The sequence below is a fragment of the Lissotriton helveticus genome, chromosome 2_2 (assembly GCF_964261635.1).
Source record: "Lissotriton helveticus chromosome 2_2, aLisHel1.1, whole genome shotgun sequence".
NCBI lineage: Eukaryota > Metazoa > Chordata > Amphibia > Caudata > Salamandridae > Lissotriton > Lissotriton helveticus.
In genome coordinates, this window is record NC_136060.1 from 442,643,638 (window position 1) to 442,659,123 (window position 15,486).

A 15,486-nucleotide genomic window follows, 5' to 3' on the forward strand; every position below is an offset into this window, starting at 1 on the left:
TGATGTTCTGTAGACAAGGATTCCCGACACAGCATGTTGGGGTCCAAGCTTAAGAGTAAAAAGACCGGCCTCGCAGTTATCTATTTGCAAGGGCGCCAGCGTGCATTCAAGAGGGGCCTTTATAGCAATGGCGATTCCTCCGCCCCTGTCTAATCTGATGAGTGAATAGCCTGGCGGGATAGCTTCAATTATATCAGGGTCTGAGTGTTACCCAAGCCATGTCTCCGTTAGGAAGAGAACATCCATCCTCTAATCTAAAAGGAGATCCCATATCTGAATATTATGCTTGCTTAATGATCTACAATTTAACAGACCCCCAATGACCCTTGCTTCATCAGCCTCACTAGCTGGTTCTCTTTGGTTTTTAAAGGGGCACATAGGGCAATTTCGAAGAGTAAGTGCCTCCATAGTATGCCAGCACGGTCCCGCACTAGAGGGACATAGATCTAGCAGTTCTTGTCTCCCGTATCGTATGTGGGAAGGTTTAGATAGCACAGGGGTTATAGCCCCGAGCCCCGGTTGGCCGCGGACGGGCGCAGACGGGCTTGACTTTGGCGGGCGCAGACGGGCTTGACTTTGGCAGGCGCAGACGGGCTTGACTTTGGCGCAACTTCGGCACGCCTTCGTCGCGTTCGCTTTCCCATACACATTTATAGAGAGGGGAGTGGCAGCTAGAGCGCTGACCTGACCCCACAGATCCCGGAAGTGCTGGGCTCCTCCTCACCCTCCGCAACAAACGCCCACAATGGACGCGGCGGACCGGGGCGGGAGTACCGTAGGTGAGTGACCCCCGAGCTAGTTCTCAGCCCAGAAGTGAAGTGCACACATTTATAAAATCTATTACAAGATACACAAATGATTTTAAAAATAGCAGAAAATCGCTATTGCATAAAACGCTCGTTCTCAGCGCCCACAGTGTAGTCCTTGTATCCCACAGCGCAAAGCAGATAGAGTCAGCCACTGCCACCGGCTTCCTCGTCTCCGCCTCGCGACTGTGTTCCTCCCCGCTTTTAACCGGATGGTGTACAGCGCAGCTAGAGCGCTGACCTGACCCCACAGATCCCGGAAGTGCTGGGCTCCTCCTCACCCTCCGCAACAAACGCCCACAATGGACGCGGCGGACCGGGGCGGGAGTACCGTATGTGAGTGACCCCCGAGCTAGTTCTCAGCCCAGAAGTGAAGTGCACACATTTATAAAATCTATTACAAGATACACAAATGATTTTAAAAATAGCTGAAAATCGCTATTGAATAAAACGCTCGTTCTCAGCGTCCACAGTGTAGTCCTTGTATCCCACAGCGCAAAGCAGATAGAGTCAGCCACTGCCACCGGCTTCCTCGTCTCCCGTCTGTTATTAATGCCTTCCTTTTAGAATGATGATTCCAACATTGGCGATCAACACCATTATTACACTTCTCTTGAAGAAAAAAACAGTAAACTCAAGAGATTTGGGGCTTGATGTACAGATTATTCATGTTGATATTTTGTAATACAGATTAGTACTAAATTGGTACTAAGAGATCGCACAATGGTATGTACAAAATTCACAGGAAAAAAGCAGTAGGAGGTGAAAAAGGACATTTAGCAATCAAAAATTTGGAATATAACAGAAGAATGCTTTCAAGAAAATGATTAAATATTTGGGAGATCACCTGATACTATTCCAGAATTAACTTAAAGACAAATATGGTTACGCATCCAGCAGAGGATAAATGGGGTTGGTGTGTCAGACAAGAGTGTGAAAAAATTAGGAAAATGACGGTACAACCTACAGGCATGCATTAAGGAAAGATTTGCCACAAGAACGCAAGATGCAGCATCTTCTGGAAGTGGACCAATGACAGAACCTCGAGCAACACCACTTGTACAGCTAATTGAAACAACTCTGCAGTCGGAGACTGTGATAGGTGTCATTAACATTAACACATCTGACCACACTAAAAGGGCAAGTTTTAATGTTTATGTGGTCTTTGTGTGATTTTTGCCAGAGGTCTGTGTTTATTAGAAACACTTTCAACACATGAAAATCATGCAATTTTTCAATTTTGTTTATTGATACTTTGTTTTACAGTTTTTACTCCATGTTAGGTATTAATGTGACACTTGCAATGCAGTCTGGGCCATGTAGTTTCCATTTTATAAATCAAATTGCATTTATGGCCAACTTTTTCAAAATATGTTTCAAACATCTAGGGTCAATTTAGATAGTGGTGACACTTAACTTATCCAAGATGTGTTCTAGTTATGAGTCAACATTAGTAACAGACTATAGCTGTTTCAAATCATTCAATGATGTTGAAGTTTGAACAAAGACCTGCTATTCATTGTAAATGTACACTTTCTCGTTGTTGAGCTTCAAGCAGCCATTGGTCATCCAGACTGCGACGTCACGCATTCTTTTCTGGAAGTTGAGTTTGGCAGTGGTGAGGTCTTTGGTGAGGGAGAGGATGAGCTGGGTTTCATCGGCGTAGGATACGATGTTGAGGCCGTGTTGTCGGACAATGGCTGTGACGGAGGCCATGTAGATGTTGAAGAGGGTTGGGCCCAGGGATGAACCCTGTGGGACTACACAGGTGATTTTCTTGGGGTCGGGGAGTGAGGGTTGGAGTCATACTTTGGCTGTTACTTGTATGCCTGCATTGTGTAGTCCAGCGACTAGTGTGCAATGGGATACTGTGTCCAAGGCCGCTGATAGGTCGAGTAGAATGAGGGCTGTGGAGGAGCCTTGGTCCAGGAGGGTCCAGGAGGGTGCAGATGTAGTCTGTGATGCGAGTAGTGCGGTCTATGTGCTGTGGTTGCTCCGGAATTCGGATTTGGATGGGTAGAGGACGGTGTTCTCTTCATTGAATCGTGTCAGTTTCTCTGCAACTTTGGCTGCCAAGGGGAGCAGCGAGATGGGCCGCTAGTTCTTGAGGTCGGTGGGGTCAGCTGGGGGCTTCTTGATCAGACGTCTGACTTCTGCGTGCTTCCAGTCGTCTGGGAAGGTGCCTGTTTTGAAGGTGGTGTGTGTTGATGGTGTGTTGCAGTTCGGGTACAATGGCGGGCGTGGCTCTGTAGTAGATATGAGGGGGGCAGGGGTTGGTGGGGGCCCCCGAGTGGATGCTTTTCATGGTTGAGGCAGTGTCTTCAGCCGTGATTGGTGTCCAGTTGGAGATGGTGGACTGGCTGGTGTTTCAGGGGGCCAGGGGCCAGCTGTGGTGCTTGGTCGATGAACTTGTTGTAGAGGTTTTTGATCTTGAGGCGGAAATAGGTTCCAAGCTTGTCGCAGAAGTCTTGGGATGGGGTGATGTTTGTGGCTTGGTGAATTCTTGAATGACACTGAAAAAATCCTTGGAGTTGGTGGAGTTGGCCAGGGTTTTGTTGTGGATGAAGTTCCTCTTGGTGGCTCTGATCTGGTTGTGGTAGTCCGTCATGCTGTCCTTGTAGGTGGTCTGGTTTTCGGTTGTCTTGGTGATTCTCCAGTTCTTCTCCAGATGTCTACAGGTGCGTTTGACTTCTTGGAGAGCAGTGGTGAACCAGGCGGCTTTCCTGGGACATTGTCTGTCAGGCTTGCATAGCGGGCAAGCTCGTCTGCACAGTCAGAGATCCAGGTGTGGAGTTCTCTGGCTGCGTTATTTGCTTCGGGTGCCCAGGTGTTGTTGTCTCGAGTGAGGGTGGAGTTAAGTTGCTCATTGGTAACCTTGCTCCAGTGCCTTCATGGTGAGTGTGGTGCTGGTTTGGGTGCCTTGGGTTTGTTGATAGTGAAGTGTACCCAGTAGTGGTTGGTCCATGGCGACTGTGTTGTGTGGCTGAATAGGACGCTGTATCCTGCCGCGAAGAAGGGGTTGAGTTTGTGTCCTGCTCCGTGGGTCAGTGTGTTGACGAGTTGTTTAAGCCTGATGCTGGCGAGGTTCTCATGAGGGATAGTGGAATTGGGGTCGCTGGCATTGTCGAGGTGGAAGTTCAGGTCTCCAATGAGTATGCAGTTTGTTGAGGCGATGGCGTGGGGTGCGATGAAGTCGGTGATGGTGGTTGCAAAGGGTGTTCAGGGCTGGGGGGTCTGTAGATGAGGGTTCCTCGGAGTGTGTCTTTGAGGGTGGTCTGGATCTGGAAGTGCAGGTGTTTTTGCAGAGGGGAAGGTTTCGCTGGAGGTGGTGAGGCGGTGGGTGATCTTGTGAGCGATGGCGAGGCCCCCTACTGGGTGGTTGGGTGGTCTTCCCGCTGGATCTTTTATCCGTCTGGGATGGTGGTGCTGATGTCGGGGGCAGAAGATGCATTGGTCCAGGTCTCTGTGAAGAAGGGGATGTTGGGTGAGAGAGAGTCGAATAGGTTACAGATTTCCATGGCGTGTTTGTGTATGGAGCATACTTTGAGGAGGATGCATTTTAGGGTGTCACTGGTGGTGTTTGAGGCCGGTGTGGCAGTGAGGATCTGACAGCAGTGGAGGCCGGAGACCTGGCCGAGGGTCATGTTCGGCGAGGCCTGTTGGCATTCTCTAAGCCTTCGAGGAGGGTAGTGGTGTTGTAGTGGGAGGCCCAGGGTTCCTGGTGCTGGCCGCGGTCGGGTCATGGATGGGCGCACATGTGCTTGCCTTTGGCAAGCCTTCGGCACACCGGTAGCATGCCCGCTGTGTGCTTCGGCTGTGCAAACGATCAGCAGCTGTCATTAAGTTGGGGAGGTGGGAGGGAGGAGAGGCTGGGAGGCAGGAGCGGGGGAATTCCTGGGGGGGATTCCGGGCAGAGGGGCCGCAGGGGTAGCAGTGACAAAAAGGCAAAAGGAACAGGCAGGCACAAGAAAATAAAAACAGTGGTGGAATTAGAACAAGACACAGATGGGCACAATAACAGTGGCACAACAGCGAAAAGTTTTGGAAAAAAACGGCTGAGATAGGTTACGGTGGTTGCAGGCAGTCTGGTCCCAGTTGGAGCGGGCCGCAGGCGCAGGAGCGGACAGCAGCCTCGAACCTCCCAATTAGGAGGTCGGGGTCTGGAGGTAGAGATGGCACAGCAGAGTTGCTGGGAAAGAGTGGACCTAGACTAAAGCAACCAAACCAACAGCAGCCTCCAGCACCATCATCCCCTCGCAGATTCTCTGTGACGATCTTTTTGACTACAACACAATAATACTCAAAATCTACACCAACTTGGCACTCCAACCCACCATAGAGGATATCATCAAGCAACCCCCCACCACCACAAGGAGCACCCACCCTCTAACTGACTGAAGACCCATCACCACAGAAGACACTGCCAGACTCAAGCAGACCATCCAGCCAGGGTCCCCACATACCCATGCCCTCATCATATTTTCAACTGGAGAAGCACAATGATCAGCATCCACCTTACCCATTTCATCAACTCATCCATCCTCCGCAGAATCTTTCCAGACAGCTGGAGACCCGCAGAGGTCACAGCTCACCTGAAGAAATCCTCAGCCAACCTTAAGATCTCAGTAACTACAGACCCATGTTGATCCTAACCTTCATGGCCAAAGTCCTGAAGAAAGAGATCAGCAAGCACCTCTCCACCCATCTTGAAGAGCACCATCTCCTGGACTCCATCTAGTCAGGATTATGCAACAACCACAGCATCGAAATTGTCCTCCTGGCAGCAACAGACAAAATGTGGTTAATAATGGACGGATGAGAAACTGACGTTCTTATCCTGCTCAACCACTTGGCAGTGTTCAACACCGTCTCCCATGGAACCCTCATCACCATGTTCCAAGAATCATGTATCCAAGAGCCCGGCATGTGCTGGATCACCTCCTTTCTCTCCAACAGGGCAGAATCAATAAGACTCTCTACTCTCACCTCTGAACACAAGATGCTCATCTGCGGGTCCCCCAGGGTTCCTCCTCCGCCCAACCCTGTTCTATGTGTGCATGGCACCTCTTGCTATCATTAGAACCTGCGTCATCAACATTGTCTCATACACCGATGATACTATGTTGCAAAGTTATCCTGTGTGGCCTGTGCACCTCATTTTTTTGCTGACTGCCACTGGCGGGAACTAACTCTGACTCTCTCTGGACTCTGCGTAATTAGGCCCAGGGCCAGTGCTATGTTGAAAACACAGTGAAAGCTTGCACATGCATCAGGGTGCACTATTTGTAGGGTACACCTATATTGTGCATGACCTACCCTATATGTCTATAGTAGATGGGCAGGGGGGTGAAAACTACCTTTAAGTCCCCAGTAGATAATGGGTATGGCAGTTTGAAGGCCAGCTGCCTTTTTTGCACTTGCATGTGTGCACTACTGAGAGCCAGATGCATTTTAAATTCAGCCCTGTGTTGCAGCACTGCCTTTAAATGTAAATTGTGCCCAAATTGACTTCGGTGGTAGGGGCCCTTTGAAAGTGATAATCTACAATATTTTCACACATTAGGTACTCCCAGGGTCTCCCCAAGGTGAACCATGGGTGGGGGGGTCATGTAATTATAAGCAGGGTCCTTATAAAAGCTGTTTTATATGCCCTGGGGATAGATACATTGCACACTTCACTTCCTCCAATGTAGTAAAGTGCCTCCCAAAATCAACTTCGGTGCTAGGAGCACTGTGGAGTGAAGATCTGCAGTATGTTTGCATATTCAGGACCTCTATATTCTCCCCATGGTGTCCCAGGGGTGGTGGGTCATGTAACTATAAGCAGGGCATTTATAAAAGAAGTTTTATATGCCCTGGTTATGGAGAATTTGCACATTTAATTTTCACCATTGTAGATACCTAGTCCTAAAGAATAAGATTGCAATAGTTTATGAACGCATAACTATCGCTAGGAATTAAATAAAGATATCATTCAAGGACTGATGGCATGAATCCAGCAAAATGCCATTGCTAAATGTATCCTACATTGTGCAAGTTATAACACTTTCTAGGCTTTAAGCAAAAATTCAGCCTTTCTGCAGTCCTCCCTGATTGGTAAGAGTGAATTGGGTTTGCCAAGCTGCTTGAATGAAGTTATAAGTGGTTCACCTGGTGAGAGGATATCTGCTGGAGAGGGCTCTGCTTCACAGGAATGCCAGAGCAGGGGGAGGGGTCATAAAGCATGAGGCTGCAAGGGACGAATAGTACAGACAGGGAATGCCAGGGCCATCTACCACCCTACCCCTTTTGACCCAGCCTGATGGCAGGCTTAAGGCAGGAATTTGCAGACGGTGGAGGGGTGATCTACGGAAATGAGCCAGACTGCTGAGATTTTCAGACATACTGCATTTTGGAGGAATAGTGATTTCTGGGAGAAGATTATGCAACACTTTGGAGGAAGTGGTCATGCGCTGGGGTGTTGCCCTGCACGTTTTTGCAAAGGAGTGCTCTCCTGCTTGACTCCAGAGAACACTGAATACATATGGGAGAGCAGCATAGCCTCTCAGATCTGCTGCTTGAAACTAAGAGAAAAAGAAGGATTTTCCACACTGGAAACTTGATTTATTTCACCAAGGCCCTGCATTCTGACTGACTGCACTTGCTGCATTATCTGCAACTACAGCCACATGGATGTACCTTACCTAAAGAGGCCTAAAGAGTGGACTTCCTGCAAGCTACAGTTAACAGAGCTCACCCGGACCATCACTACCAAGAATCTCCTGCCTGAAGTGCGTCTACTGGATTTGTAAGGGCTTTACCCAGGTGCATTGTGTTAATTTGTAGTACCAACCTTTCAAGGCCCATCTTGGAGCTTCCAGACCAGTGGATTGTGTTTTGGACACTGTGGAACCGCAAGGGGAACTTCAGGAAGGAGTCCCAAAGTTTGAAGAAACTTTGGAACTGCTGGTTCATCCCGCTAAAAAACTCTGGAAAACCCACTTTCAGAGTTTGACCAGGACCTCCTTGAAAAGCAAGCCGGCGAACTTTCACCGATTCCAGCCTGGTGAAGAGCATCGAGGGACCAAGGCAGAAAAAGCTCACAAAAAGTTTCGAAGTCTGAAGGTAAAATTTAGACGGAAGCTTGCCGCGAGGGGTATCAGAGCAGGGTTCCATCGTGGTTGACCTGAAACATTGACTTTGTCTCGGGCAAGCATGACCAGATGTCCCAGAGTGGTGCTATAAGCTTTTCAGCACTATCAAGTGGTAATTGTTTAAAAATTTATATCTCCAATTTCCTACTGGAATTTAGGTGTTTTGGTATCATTTTAAAGATAAAAAATATTCCCTATTTTTCTAAATTGGTGTTAGATTTTTATTGTGTGTTGTTTCCTAATTATTCACTGAATTGTTCTTAATAAATCCTTTAAATACCTGTCTCCTAAGTTAAGCCTGCCTGCTCACAGCCAAATCTACACAGGGTGGAGCAGGGAATAATTTTTAGAGATCTGTACTGAACCCTTGACTGTGTTAGGGGCCCTATTGCCAGTGGTAGATGCATATTTATCACTACTAATAACCCATTTTTTAACTCACTCAGCTTATCCTCTCCTTCCCGACACTAACAATGCCACCGGGACTAATTTTACTGACTGCTTCTCCAATGTGGCCAACTGGATGAGAGAGAGCTTCCTTAACTCAACACGTACGAAATGGAGATTGTGATCGAGAAGTATGAGCTCCCCCTGGGACTACTCCTGAAGACAAACTCTCAAAGAACAAACAGGTCAATGATGTCATGACATCCTTCTACCACATTCTAAGAAGGCTTAGCAAGATCTTCAAATGGTTCCCAACAGACACAAGATGCACAGTCAGCAATGCCCCCATCACCAGCAGACTCCACTACAGCAACTCACTCTATGGGCCCTATTACGAGTTTGACGGTGCAGTTGGCTGGACCAACCGCAGCTGCACTGCTAAACCTGTGTGGGATCGCCAGCCCTATTATGACTTTTTAAGTCATTGGTGGGCTTTTCCTTTGACGTTCCCACGGCGGTGCCTATTAAATTGGCACTCCAATGGGAACATCACAGGAAGTTCCAGCACGGCATGGACTGAAAAGTCCATGGCATGCTGGAACTTCTGTGCATGCACACAGGGGGGCACATGCTGTGCCCCCCTGTGTGCATTCAGAGGTGTGAGGCACAAGGGCGACCTCCAAGCCTGCTTTTTTTACTCACAGCCGAAGGTCTTTCATGTGGGAAAGACCTTCATGAAAACATTGGTGGTGATGAAAGTCATAATATGCTTGACGGTACCGCTGTGGTCTTGCCAAGCATATATTTGCCACTGTACTATTGCAACACCACCAGAGAGTGGCGGTTCTCTAGTGGAGTAGGCGGTCTCATGGCAGAACGACCATGAAGTCACAAATGGAGCAGTCGTAAGACCGCCATTGCCTCGCAACCGCAAGTCTGGCGGTCCTCGGACTGCCAGACTTGTAATAGGCCCTTAAGTCAGCATCTCCAACCAACTCATGCAACGACTCTAGACCATCCAAAACACTCTAGCCAGACTAATCATAGATATCATCAATCAATAAGGTCCACCTCACGTAGAGATAGTGTGTATCCAGATGTTAATGGAATACACAATGCATGTTAAAATACTTTTAACATCACCTTAGTGTATCACCCCTGACCCTACTGACACTCACTCCAATTCACTCACATAGCACCCACATCTAAAAGGTGCTCCAGCGTAGTCGCTTGACGCAGCACTGCCCCGTCCCGCAGCGGGGCGGGAAGACCCCGATAATGAAGCATGACACCAAGGGCCCTTTTGGTGTGTGAGGGGTATTTTAACATGCATTGTGTATTCCATTAACATCTGTATACACACTATCTCTATGTGAGGTGGACCTTATTGATTGATTGTACTTCTAAAAGAGGAGGACGTGCCCACCTTGGTGCCACCCAGCACCACCTCTTCACTCCCCCCCCCTAGATTTTCCCTACTAATCATAGATATCTCCATAAGTGCCCACATCACTCCCTACCTCAAGGCACTACACTGGCTACCCATCCAGAAACATTACAAATTCAAGCTTCTCATCCACACCTGCAAAGCCCTCCACAAAACAAGACCAGCCTATCTCAATATCAACAACCAACTCCAACGCGACCAACCCTCCAGACAATAAGAGAGTCATTATTATATATGGTTGTAATATTCATTTTTTTATTTTACAAAAAAGTGGTGACTCTTGCGGGAGCTGAACACACAATGTTGTACTTCCTCATTGGCTCCCGCAACTCTCTCACAAGATTGCACATGTGGGATTAAGTTAAGAACAGTGTTTTTCTCTAACTCTGAACAAAGTAACAGATTACAGATGTTGAGTACATTATTAAAATTGATTATGATTTGTCCATTGAATCTATAAATCATAATTTTTTTAACAATCTTGTGAGAAGCTCGTGGAAGTCGAACACACAATCCCCTTTGTGGACTCTGAGTGGGCTGTAATTCCTGTTTGGCTCTTGCGATCTACCAGCGAGATTGTGCATTTGGAATTAGGTTTAAAAACTGTGTTTTCTTGTAAATCTGAACAAATTAAGACATGAGAGATCTGGGGGAGAATTACACCCTCAGGAAGGATTGTGTTGGATTCACATGGAAGTCTTAATTTAGCAATGATGCCATCCATTTTGCTTTATTTCCCTATTGGAGTTTGGTGAGAGTAGACATATCTGGCTTGCTCTTCCTTCCTGTTTCCCTTCCAACACAAAGCTGTCTTCATCAGATTCTGATGAGCAGCTAGGGGCAGCTGGACCAGCTTGGCCTCCTCGGCCTCCCGAGGAATACTTGGTGTGGCATATCTTTGAAATGAGGCCATGTGGCAAGAACATTTCTGCAAAGTAAGTCATAGTTAAATTTTGCAAGAATGAGGTCAACCGGCATAGCAGAAATAAACTGTATTGTGCCACAAGCATGTGGAGGCATCTCAGTTTTATATACCCACAAAGGCAGTCTCTGGCAAAGCTGGTTCATGCTGCAGAGCAATACAACTCTTCAGGGGCTTCCACATCATTTGCTCTGGAAGATACTGTGCCTGTGCAGATAGTAAGTACAGGAGCCGACAGTAACCCTGCTTTCCTGAAAAAATCACTATTTTGCTGCTTGTGTAAACAGTAACGTAAGTGGCCTAGCCCCTGTCAGGCAGCTAGGACTCTAACACGCAACAACAAGAACAATGTTCATTCACTGTATATGCAAATTTAAGGCAAGCCTTGTGTAAACAGAACATTTTTCATCAGTGAGAAGCAGGTCTGCCCAAAAGTTTGTCAAAATGACATATGCCACCCTAGCCAGTAGTTTTGTTTTTTTTTAAAACAATTTTTTCCCCAAATGTTCTCCTTTTTATTTAAAGAGAGGTTGGTGTTTGTTTCACACCTCAAGTTGTATTTTTTCACTTACCTAGTTTGTATTTACACTGCATATATCCTGATATAGTATGTATAATTGATATGCACTCGAACACTAAGGCCCAGATGTATCAAGCAATTTTTTTGTCGCAAACTGTGCGAATCGCTAAATTTCCCTGCTTGCGACAAAAAAATAGAAAATCATGATGTATGTAATTTTTCGCATTGCGAATCAAGAATTCACACGTTTTGCGTTTTCTTATTTGCGAATTTTACATTTATGCGATTTTTTTATGCGAATCTTTAATTAGCACGTTTCCGAGTTTGCGATTTTCGCTATTTAGAAATCGCAACTTAAGATGTCGCATAAAGATGTATTAAAAAATTGCAAATTGCGTTTTTTTGAAAATCGCAAAATAAGAAATCGCTAATAACACTAACATCAAGCAGGTGGTAATCAATTTGAAAGTATAAAAAAAAGTTCCAACTGTTTTTTTCAAAGCACAATGGCTGGACTTTACCTGATAGCTAGGAGGCTGCGCATTCAAGCTCTTGCACACAGGAGACAGAGGCAGGAGAGGATTTTCAGACTGAGGATAACTTTGTTCCAACAAACCGAAGAAGACATTTTTGAAAAATATAGACTGAATTCACACACCATTTTCGACCTAATTGATGAATAAAAGACTTTTTTGGAACATAAAACGGACAGAACCCATTCAATACCTACACATGTACAGGTACTGTGCTCCCTGCATCTTCTGGCTTCTGGATCATTTCAAAGGGTCATTGCAGAGGTTGGTGGAGTGTCACAGAGTGCTTTTTCTCGTTTCTTCAGAGTATTTCTTGATGCAATGATGAGTAGGCTGACCCATCATATTTACCTCTCGAGCAATCCACAAGATATTCATATTTCAAAATTGTATTTTTTATCAAATTGCACATTTTCCACATGTGATTGGATGCATAAATGGAACACATATTGCCATCACTCCTTCTGCTGATACTGAATATGTTTATAGAAATAGGAAATGCTACCATTCTCTGAATATTCATGAGACAAAAGAACTGGGAATTGAGGAAAAAACTGCACCACTGTTGAAGTACCATCAGCTTTGTCAAGACTGAAGGTGCTATGTCCAGACACGTGATTCCCACACGGGCCTTAAGGGAGGTAGACAACCTATCGCCCAAAAAAACTAATTATGAAAGTTGGACAGCACCCTTCAAAAGTTACACATTAGTTGCAAAAACAATTTTAGAACATATTGATAAACAGAAATGATAGTTTTCCCAAATATTCAGAAAGACACACAAAAGTAGTGACTTGAATTTTCTTTCTTTTATTCAATTTTTATTCTTTATTTTCTTTTTTTGAAAGTTGCGGATAGCCGACGCGTTTCGTCCGATGCCGGACTTCTTCAGGGCTTATAACACAATCTCTGGAATCAAGTTTCACATCCGTCTTGGTAAGATTATCACGTAGTTTCTTTCATTAGTGATTTATAAGTAAGATCTCAGATTCACGTCACAGTCGTTGTCGACAGGGAAAAAGTTGGCCCACAGAACAATCAAGGGGCTAGCGCATACAGGAACGTCAGGTTGTGGTCTTCTGGTTCTGGTCTTCTGGTTCCTTATAAATCACTAATGAAAGAAACTACGTGATAATCTTACCAAGACGGATGTGAAACTTGATTCCAGATATTGTGTTATAAGCCCTGAAGAAGTCCGGCATCGGACGAAACGCGTCGGCTATCCGCAACTTTCAAAAAAAGAAAATAAAGAATAAAAATTGAATAAAAGAAAGAAAATTCAAGTCACTACTTTTGTGTGTCTTTCTGAATATTTGGGAAAACTATCATTTCTGTTTATCAATATGTTCTAAAATTGTTTTTGCAACTAATGTGTAACTTTTGAAGGGTGCTGTCCAACTTTCATAATTATTCTCTGAATATTCAAATGGTGTGTAATGCAAAATACATAATCACTGATATAGTGGCAAAGTACCCTGGAAGCACTCATGACTCTTACATCTTCAGGTACAGTGGATTGCATGGACGTTTGAGTGCTGGCCAATTTGGTGAAGCTTTTTTACTTGGTAAGTGCATAATTCATTTACAATTCCCTCATTCGGTAAGGTCAACACTAATATTCCTAAGAGTAACCCCTCTTTCATCTTTTGATGCAGGTGACAGTGCATATGCTGTACGCGATTTCATTTTGACTCCTTACCTAAATCCTACAAATGTACATGAAAGGAGATATAATAAGGCACACCGCTCTACACGTGGAGTCATAGAAAGGACTTTTGGAATATTAGAAAGCAGCTTTCGTAGGATTCACAAAAGTGGAGGTTCTTTACAGTACAAACCATCCTTGAGCTGCAAAATTATAACAAGCTGTGCAATGTTACATAACATGGCCATGAGAAAAGGGACACAATGTGAAGTAAGTGACCCTGAATCTTCAGACAATGATGACTTACCAGCACCTAGAAGAGGTGCTGCAGGAGTAGGAGCTGCAGCAGGACGTGCAAGACGTGCAGAAATCACACACAATTACTTTTAGGTATGAATGAGAAGCATGACAATTGATTATCAATATCCCATGCTTTATTTTATGTAATGAAACACTATAAAGACCGGGTTATTTTGCATAGTAAAACCTGTTACTGCACAGGACATTACAAAGTATATAATTGTTAGTGAAAACATTAAAATGAAGTAATCAGAGGCATTTTCTAAAGATTAACAATTTACTTCCGGCGCTTTCTAATGCTGGAGCGCTGCCCAGCCTCACTGTTCCTTCCAGCTGTATGTGGGGTGGCATGTCTCCCACTCCTGTGTTCACTGATGTCAAGAGTTGGAGTAGGGTTGCTGCTGCTTCTACTAGTAGTGTCCTCCGTTTCTAAAGGTTCAAAGAATGCACGTGCCCCAGAGTTAGAGTTCTGCATCAAATTAACAGCAGTTGTTAGTTTATCAAGCCCTTTTGCCACATTCCAGGAGCATTCACTAACCATGCTCTGCATGGAAATACTGCGCCTACTGAACTGTGCAGTGACACTACACAGTCTACTTATTGCAGTGCAGTACCTAAGCATTCTGGTGTTTTGTCTAGGTGCTACCCTGACCCTATTTTCCTCTGACTTTTCCATTACCAAACAGAGTCTATCCACAGAGCCTGCTATTTGCCTCAAACCATCCCCCATGCCAGCATTGCTTTTGTTTAACTGGAGGAGCTGTCTATTAATGGACCTCAATGCTTTATGTTGTTTTTGCTGAACATCCAACATGTTTTGCTCTAAACCTTCAAAAACAGAAGTATTTTCTGATACAACACCCCTGTTGGGCCTGGCATATTCTAAGGTATAGGCTCTTCTTCTGGCAGCATTTATTGCCTCAACATGTTCAACATTGATCAATGTCTCATTTCCTCTCTCATTTGCCCCTTCAGGTTCTTCATCATCATCCATAAATGGTGGCAAAGGGCCCACATGTCTTCTTTTGGACCTGATGATTGGATTTAAATCCACTTCCTCATTTGTATTTTCTTCATCCAATGAAATGTCATGGGCATGTGAAGAGTGTCCTTGAATTTCCTCACTTTGTTCTTCTACGTGTGCTGTGAATGTAGATAAAAAAAATTCAGATTGTTGTGTGCCTATCTGTACATTCTTAATACATTCTCCATGATTTTGAAACCAAACTGTCCTCCTGTTTTTGGTGTATATTACAGTTTTATTTTTAAAAGTTTTAAAAAATAAAATTATTTTTGAGTAACACTAGAAAGAAAAATGAAAAATGTAAAAAAAAAACTACATTGAATGAAGTATTTAAAGCCTTTCCTAACATACAATACATGCATGACCCTGAAAAAAGCTAACAAACATGCATCCCTCTTACCTTCTTCTCCATTTCTAGGCTCCGAACTTTCAATGTCTGTGACTCCACTGACACTCTCATGCGAGTGTTGCCTCAACCAGCTCTTCATGTGGGGTAGGCTGCTCCACAGTTGAGGTTCCCCCACCATTCTTACTTGCTTCTTTGATTCTCTCAGCAAGCTTCTCCTTGGACCTCAGGCGCATGTCATACCATCGCTTCTTCAATTCTTCGATGGATCTTGGGGTCACTCCAACAGAGTTGATTTTTTCTTGTATTTCCAGCCAAATTTTTCTCTTTCTGGCTTCTGGAACTTTCAAGGCTTGCTTACCAAACAGCAACTCATGGTTGCAAGCCATTTCTTCTAACAGTGTTTCAAGTCCTTTTTCTGAA

General features: G+C 45.0%; 1 long non-coding RNA gene across 1 annotated transcript in view; it reads left to right on the plus strand.

Moving 5' to 3' along the window:
• Positions 1-15,152, plus strand: part of LOC144821877 (uncharacterized) — a 140,455-nt gene extending 125,303 nt beyond the window's left edge. The window contains exons 3-4 of the long non-coding RNA XR_013608487.1: positions 13,255-13,313; positions 13,404-15,152. This is a non-coding gene — a long non-coding RNA (uncharacterized LOC144821877). The remainder of the gene's footprint in view (positions 1-13,254; positions 13,314-13,403) is intronic.
• Positions 15,153-15,486: the final 334 nt, after the last annotated feature.